Source organism: Zea mays, chromosome 4, assembly GCF_902167145.1.
Source record: "Zea mays cultivar B73 chromosome 4, Zm-B73-REFERENCE-NAM-5.0, whole genome shotgun sequence".
NCBI lineage: Eukaryota > Viridiplantae > Streptophyta > Magnoliopsida > Poales > Poaceae > Zea > Zea mays.
In genome coordinates, this window is record NC_050099.1 from 200,395,210 (window position 1) to 200,404,249 (window position 9,040).

Below are 9,040 nucleotides of genomic sequence, written 5' to 3' on the forward strand. Positions count from 1 at the left end.
TTGTCAACTTATCATGATTGTATCTACCATTAAATTTGTGTTGTATAACAATCTTGCATGTAAAAAAGTATGTGGAGATGGTTATCTAAGGTAGGAAGCGATAAACCTATCACGCTGGAAAGACCATAAACCTACCACTAACTCACCTTCCAACCGAGCTCTTCGATCCTGGGCTGCTGCTAGACATCTCAGTTTTTTCACTGATTGACGATGAACCGGAGATTTAGGCGATGTTCTGGGTTGCCCTGAAAGATGAATGGACAGATAAATTCCTCACCAGAGTTGTCACTAGAGTTGGGTAGGAGCTCGAACTTCGACGAGATGGTCATGACGACTTATGGCTACGAGCTTAGCTGGCGGTGGGCTTTTGTGGCTTGGATGGTGGCGGTGCTGCTGCGAGGCTATAGAGGACATGAGTCTATGGTTGATGGCTTTGATGTGTTATTTTGGCATATTTTTATATAGAAGGGAGGTGAGCGGTTACATGGCAGATCTAATCTGGTAATTGAGTTATATGATAATCGAACTCTCCTTATCTGTTAGAATCATATCCTATCTATTTAGGACTCTAACTTGTCTATTTTATTCAATAATATTATTGTCATATTTTAAATTTAAAATTCAAGTCTAATTCAGAACTAAGTTAGATGTTCTATTTAAAGCATAAATTGCAACAAACAAAAACTCAACATGAATGCAAAACATTTTTATTAATTAATTTATCTATTTAAGCAAATGCTTCAAACAATACATTTAACTCAATAGAAATAATCCATGTAAGATGTTTTACCATAATAATTATTCAAGAAAATAATTCAAACACATAGACAAAAGTTTATATTTAATATTTATTTAACTTTTAAGAAAATAATTTTTATTTATAATTTTATTATAAATACTATTTAAATTTTAAATCTTTAGAGAATTTTCTTGATCCTAAAAATAGGATTTTAGTGTATTACACCAACAAGGAGATCTGTTATCACCCATGTTGTTCATCCTAGCTATGGATGTGTTGGTTTTTCTGATTACCAAGGCTCAACAGAAAGGCTTATTAGAACCCTTAGCTTCAAGGGTGGTGCAACATCGGTTTTCTATCTTTGTTGATGATGTGGTGATCTTCCTGAGGCCGACAGCTATATTGACATCAACACCATGTTGGATATTCTCCATCTCTTCGGGCATGCATCGGGTTTGCGTACCAATGTTCAAAAATGCAGTGTATATCCCATAAGATGTAATGAATAAGAATTAGCCATGTTGCAGGACATGATGCCCCGTGAGGTGCTTATTTTCTATGTCGTTATCTGGGCCTATCATTGGCCATTAAAAAGTTCACTAAAGATCAAGTACAACCGATAAATGATAAAGTTGCCAACTAATTATTGGGTTGGAAGGCTGATTTGTTGACTAGAGCCAGTAGAAAAAATCATGTCCAATTAGTCCTCACATGGATGGTCATGTTGAATTAATGTGGGTTTGGTCTATATTAATATTCAATAATAGTTAATGCTAGAGGTCCAATTTAATGTTATGGTGTACTAGTATTTTAGTACCATACCGGAAGTTCAAGGGACAATTCACTCAACTTAAATAGATGAACCGTTGGTGCATCTGTTGAGAAGCTGAGAAAAGGATGAAGAACTGCCACACGCGCGTGCCGTCAGTCAGGCCGTGGTAGATCGGACCTTGGTCTGAATATTCCTTCCTAATGGTTGCGTATTTTACCTAGAGTAATTACTATCCATTACTAACGTACGTTAATGTCCGTTTCCTGTGTTATGGCTAGTAACGGACGAGTTGTAATGGCTGTTAGCTAGTAACAGACGTCACCGATGGCATCAATTTCTGGCTGGTTGTAACGGTAGCTCTGATGGCTACTGTTACTGTCCGTTGGCCTCCCTCTACGCGTGTATATATACAGAGGAGGTGAGACTGCTTCTGGTTACGACAGCATAGTAGGTACTCGCTCTACACCAAACAGTCTCAGACGCATTGCACACAGCCATTCCCATCCCACCTTCTGCAAGCACAGAGAGTGTGGGAGAGCAGGCCTCCGAAATCGCCATCCGCGGAGAGGCACTTTCATGGGTGTGCGAGCGATCAGGTTTTTGGGGAGCGTACTCACGACTGCTCGCTTCGTCCGCTCGACCAGCACTGATCAAGTTCCTCGTCGTCGGCGCCGTTCGAGGGACTGCACTACGTACATCTGCCTGCGTCGAGTGTGTATGACTACATCGAACATACACACGAAATATCTCGTGTGAATGGAGCCACTGATGCCTTGAGATCGGTCTCTCCACAGGGTACAATCTATTCTTTGTATTTGTGCTGACACTGGTGCTAATATTCATGTGTGTACTGATATTTCTTTGTTTTCTTCTTATTAGTGCAAAGGGGCTGGAGCCTTGCTGGTGGGGAACGGATCACATGCGTGTGTTCTTGGTGTTGGTACAGTCATTCTGAAGTTTATTTCGGGAAAGACGGTGCTATTGAAGAATGTGCAACATGTCCCCTCAATCAAAAAGAATCTTGTTAGTGGCTCGTTGCTATGTCGAGATAGCAATAAACCTGTGTTCGAGTCCAATAAATATATACTGTCAAAGTATGGGATATTTGTTGGAAAAGGCTATGACAGCGGAGGCTTATTCCGCTTATCTCTGCATGATGTGTGTAATAAGTCTATGAACAATGTAATTTCGAATGAATCGTATATTTGGCATTCACGACTTTGTCACATCAATTTTGGTTGTGTATCGCGGTTAGCAAATTTAAATTTAATCCCGAAATTTGATTTAGTCAAAGGTTCTAAGTGTCAGGTGTGCGTGCAATCTAAGCAACTTCACAAGCCTCATAAGGCTATGGAGGCGAGGAACTTGGCACCACTAGACTTGATACATTCTGATTTATGTGAGATGAACGGAATATTGACTAAGGGAGGCAAATGATATTTTATTACTTTTATCGATGATTCTACTAGATTTTATTATGTGTATCTACTAAAGTCAAAAGACGAAGCTTTGCATTATTTGAAGACCTACAAAGCTGAAGTGGAAAATCAACTCGAGAGAAAAACTAAACGGTTAAGGTCTGATCGTGGTGGAGAATATTTTTCAGGTGATTTTTCTGATTTTTGTGTGGAACATGGTATTATTCATGAGTGGACACCGCCATACTCACCACAATCCAATGGGGTTGTTGAGAGAAAGAACCGTACTCTAACTGATTTGGTTAACGCCATGTTAGAGACTTCAAAACTATCTACAGAATGGTGGGGTGAGACGATCTTGACGGCATGCCATATCCTGAATAAAGTTCCCACAAAGAACAAAAAAATCACACCATTCGAGGAATGGGAAAAGAGAAAATTAAATATCTCCTATTTGCACACCTGGGGTTGTTTGGCTAAAGTGAATGTGCCAATTAACAAGAAGCGCAAATTAGGACCGAAAACTGTTGACTGTGTTTTCCTTAGGTATGATTTTCACAACATTGTATATAGGTTCTTAATTATAAGATCTGGAGTACCTGATATGTTGGTAGGTACTATTATGGAGTCCACATATGCTCCACTACGATTCCAGACTCCGGTGAGCTCTTTCTTGGACTCCTGCCGCCCAACCCACCTGGTGAAGATATGAATCCCATGAGGCGAGCAACGGTGATCACCCCCACCAACCTGCAGTTGAAGATCCCAACACTGGAACATCGTGATCATGTCTACGGCGGTGACGCGGAATCACAACAACGAGCTCCCTCACGATCAGACTCCGTGGAGATAGCCGAGGGGAGGATGCGAGCTCAGTTTATAGTCGGGAAGCGAGAGCTCCCCCGCAATGGCCAGCGTGCGATGCGTATGGAGGGCGCAACAACCAACGATGGCATCGGTGTTTGGGTTTGTTAGCTGGTGTGGGCACGTGGATTTGTGGAGATTTCTGTTATGAGGGAGACACCCCTGGTTGGCGGGACCCACGATGTAGTGAAGCTATGGCAAGTGCTGGAGCGGCTGCGGCTGATGAGCGGGGTCCACATGGCGACGACTAGGCGAAAGCGGATGCGCACGATACACTGGCTGACACCGCGGGCAGGAGGTGGGCTGGCCAAGGGAGGATTCCACCCATGTTTTGTAAGCTGGTTTTTTCTTTTTTTTCCCTTTCATTTTGTTTTAGTTTTCTATTTCTATGCTCAAATTTGAATTGTTGATCAAACTAAATGCACAAACAAAATATTATGTTTTCTAAAGGTACATTATTACCTATCTAATTTAGGAAAAGTTAATACAAAATCTTTATCAAGAGTGTCTTTCACTCATAAAAGAATATTTATATTTCTTGAAGAGGATGACCTAATCTAATAAATCGAACCACTTTCTACTATTTGTTTCTTGAAGCTTACCAAGTAAATATTTGTTTCTAAAAAGATCACGCTAATCCCTAAATCAGGATTTTGGGTGTTACACTTCGCCATCAAAAGGGCATCGGTTTGAGCTAGTTGCCACAGATTATTTCACCAAGTGGGCGAAAGCCATTGCTTTGAAAAAGATGACACATAGGGAAGTAATTGAGTTTATAACTGAGCACATTATTCATAGATTTGACATTCCCTAGACTTTAACTATAGACCAGGTGACTTCTTTCATGTCAAAAGAGGTACGTGAGTTTGTTGAATCATATAAGATTAAGTTGCTCAATTCGTCTCCATACTATACTCAGGCCAATGGTCAGGCCGAGTCAAGTAATAGGACACTAATTAGCCTTATTAAAAAGGAGATATCTGATCATCCCAGGAATTTGCACAAGGTTTTGTTTGAGGCTTTATGGGCTCATAGAATATCTAAATACTTGGCTACTAAAGTGTCTCCTTTTCAGCTTATTTATGGGCAGGAAGTTGTTTTGCTTGTAGAGGTATGCCTAAATGCTATCAGGTTCACTAAGTAAAATGATCTAACTATCAGTGATTATCATGATTTGATAAAGGACAATATCGATGAGGTGACCGACAAGAAGATGATGGCTCTAAATAAGTTCGAGAAAGACAAGATCATGGTTGCTAAGGCCTACAACAAGGAGGTGCTAAATCATTTCAAGTTGGAGATCTAGTTTGGGAGACAGTCTTGCCACTAAGGAGCAGGGACCAGAAGCTTGGCAAATGGTCACCAAGCTAGTAAGGGTCTTATAGAGTGACACAGGTAATCTTTGGTATGCATACGTGCTGCAGACCTTGCAGGGTGATGAGTTACCTAAGGCACTGAATGGTTGTTTTTTAAACTATATCATCACAGTGTTTGGCAAGATGCTTAGAAAACGAATGTTCTCACATCGAGATGATAACAGCCTGTACCAGGTGCTTTTAGTTTGCTTGGCTTCCCCAAAAGTCAGGGAGGGCATGCATTGAGCACCATGTGCGGCACCTAGGAAGGCCGCATGGTCCGGCCATGGGGCCCGGACTGTCCGCGGGCTAGTCCGGACTGTCCGCGTTTAGATCAGATCGGGCGAGATATATCCCTTCTTCGTGCGTGTTCATCAACTAAATATGTGGAGTTTGTTGGGAGACACCTAGAGCGAGTCCATACCTCCTGAAAGGGAATTAGGCTTACACCTAGTTCCTAAATAATTTTGGTGGTTGAATTGCCCAACACAAATCTTTGGACTAACTAGTTTGCCAAAGTGTATAGATTATACAGGTGTAAAAGGTTCACACTCAGCCAATAAAAAGACCAAGTTTTGGATTCAATAAAGGAGCAAAGGGGCAACCGAAGGCACCCCTGGTCTGGCGCACCGGACTGTCCGGTGTGCCACCGGACAGTGAACAGTACCTGTCCGGTGCACCAGGGGTCTCAGACTCCAACTCTTCACCTTCGGGAATTCCAGGGGCGACTCGGCTAAAATTCACCGGACTGTCCGGTGTACACCGGACAGTGTCCGATGCGCCAAAGGAGGTCGGCCTCAGGAACTCGCCAGCTTCGGGAAAAGCCAACGGCTCGTCCGCTATAATTCACCGGACTGTCCGGTGTGCACCGGACTGTCCGGTGCAACTCCGGGACAACGGTCGTCTCCGCGCCAACGGCTCTCTGCCGCGCATTGAATGCGTCGTCTGCGCGCGCAGAAGTCAGAATCGCCCATGCTGGCTCACCGGACATCAAACAGTACATGTCCGGTGTGCACCGGACACCCAGGCGGGCCCACATGTCAGGAGCTCCAACGGCTAGAATCCAACGGCAGTAATGACGTGGCAGGGGGCACCGGACTGTCCGGTGTGCACCGGACTGTCCGGTGCGCCATCGAACAGACAGCTCCACCAACGGCCACATTTGGTGGTTGGGGCTATAAATACCCCAACCACCCCACCATTCATTGTATCCAAGTTTTCCACTTCTCAACTACTACAAGAGCTCTAGCATTCAATTCTAGACACACCAAAGAGATCAAATCCTCTCCAATTCCACACAAAACCCTAGTGACTAGTGAGAGTGATTTGCCGTGTTCATTTGAGCTCTTGCGCTTGGATTGCTTCTTTTCTTTCTCACTTGTTCTTGAGATCACAACTCCATTGTAATCAAGGCAAGAGGCACCAATTGTGTGGTGGCCCTTGCGGGGAAGTTTTGTTCCCGGCTTTGATTTGAGAAGAGAAGCTCACTCGGTCCGAGGGACCGTTTGAGAGAGGGAAGGGTTGAAAGAGACCCGGCCTTTGTGGCCTCCTCAACGGGGAGTAGGTTTGCAAGAACCGAACCTCGGTAAAACAAATCTCCGTGTCTCACTTGCTTATTCGCTTGGGATTTGTTTTGCGCTCTCTCTCTCGGACTCATTTATATTTCTAACGCTAACCCGGCTTGTAGTTGTGTTTATATTTGTAAATTTCAGTTTCGCCCTATTCACCCCCCCCTCTAGGCGACTATCAATTGGTATCAGAGGCCGGTGCTTCATTAGAGCCTAACCGCTCGAAGTGATGTCGGGAGATCACGCCAAGAAGGAGATGGAGACTGGCGAAAAGCCCACTACAAGCCAAGGGAGCACTTCATCGGAAGAGTCCCGCACCAAAAGGAGGGAGAAGAAGAAGAGCTCCTCCAACAAAGGGAAGGAGAAGAAATCCTCTTCTCATCATAAAGAGAAGAAGGAAAAATCTTCTTCCCACAAGCCGCATCGGAAAGGCGACAAGCACAAGAGGATGAGGAAGGTGGTCTACTACGAGACCGACACTTCATCAACATCGACCTCCGACTCTGATGCGCCCTCCGTCACTTCTAAGCGCCAAGAGCGCAAGAAGTATAGTAAGATTCCCCTACGCTACCCTCGCATTTCCAAACATACACCTTTACTTTCCGTCCCACTAGGCAAACCACCAACTTTTGATGGTGAAGATTACGCTAGGTGGAGCGATTTAATGCGATTTCATCTAATCTCGCTCCACAAAAGTATATGGGATGTTGTTGAGTTTGCTGCACAGGTACCGTCGGTAGGGGATGAGAACTATGATGAGGATGAGGTGGCCCAAATCGAGCACTTCAACTCTCAAGCCACAACCATACTCCTTGCCTCTCTAAGCAAGGAAGAATACAACAAAGTGCAAGGGTTGAAAAATGCAAAGGAGATTTGGGATGTGCTCAAAACTGCGCACGAGGGAGATGAGCTCACCAAGATCACCAAGCGGGAGACGATCGAGGGGGAGCTCGGTCGGTTCCGGCTTCACAAAGGGGAGGAGCCACAACATATGTATAACCGGCTCAAGACTTTGGTAAACCAAGTGCGCAACCTCGGGAGCAAGAAGTGGGACGACCACGAAGTGGTAAATGTTATTTTAAGATCTCTTATTTTTCTTAATCCCACTCAAGTTCAATTGATTCGTGGCAATCCTAGATATACTAAAATGACCCCCGAGGAAGTCATCGGGCATTTTGTAAGTTTTGAGTGCATGATAGAAGGCTCGAGGAAAATCAACGAGCTTGGCGACACATCCGAAGCTCAACCCGTTGCTTTCAAGGCGACGGAAGAAAAGAAGGAGGAGTCTACACCAAGTCGACAACCAATAGACGCCTCCAAGCTTGACAATGAGGAGATGGCGCTCGTCATCAAGAGCTTCCGCCAAATCCTCAAACAAAGGAGGGGGAAAGACTACAAGTCTCGCTCCAAGAAGGTTTGCTACAAGTGTGGTAAGCCCGGTCATTTTATTGCTAAATGTCCTATATCTAGTGACAGTGACCGAGGCGACGACAAGAAGGAGAGAAGAAAGGAGAAGAAAAGGTACTACAAGAAGAAGGGCGGCGATGCCCATGTTTGTCGGGAATGGGATTCCGACGAAAGCTCAAGCGACTCCTCCGACGACGAGGACGCCGCCAACATCGCCGTCACCAAGGGACTTCTCTTCCCCAACGTCGGCCACAAGTGCCTCATGGCAAAGGACGGCAAAAAGAAGGTTAAATCTAGATCCTCCACTAAATATGAATCCTCTAGTGATGACAATGCTAGTGATGAGGAAGATAATTTGCGTTCCCTTTTTGCCAACCTTAACATAGCTCAAAAGGAAAAATTGAATGAATTGGTTAGTGCTATTCATGAAAAGGATGACCTTTTGGATTCCCAAGAGGATTGTCTAATTAAAGAAAACAAAAAACATGTTAAGGTTAAAAAGGCTTATGCTCTTGAAATTGAGAAATGTGAAAAATTATCTAGTGAGCTAAGCACGTGTCGTGAGATGATTGACAACCTTAGAAATGAAAATGCTATTTTAAGTGCTAAGGTTGATACTCATGTTTGTAATGTTTCAATTCTCAATCCTAGAAATAATAATGATGATTTGCTTGCTAGGATTGAAGAATTGAACATTTCTCTTGCTAGTCTTAGATTAGAGAATGAAAATTTGATTGCTAAGGCTAGAGATTTTGATGTTTGCAATACTACCATTTCCGACCTTAGAACTAAGAATGAAATGTTGCATGCTAAGGTTGTAGAACTTAAATCTTGCAAACCCTCTACATCTAATGTTGAGCATGTTTCTATTTGCACTAGATGTAGAGATATTGATGTTAATGCTATTCTTGATCATA

At 43.6% G+C, this 9,040-nt stretch overlaps 1 pseudogene; it reads left to right on the forward strand.

Annotated features, from left to right (window-relative positions):
• Positions 1–3,646: 3,646 nt before the first annotated feature.
• LOC109945909 (uncharacterized) lies at positions 3,647–5,394 on the forward strand (annotated as a pseudogene).
• The last annotated feature ends 3,646 nt before the right edge of the window (positions 5,395–9,040 follow it).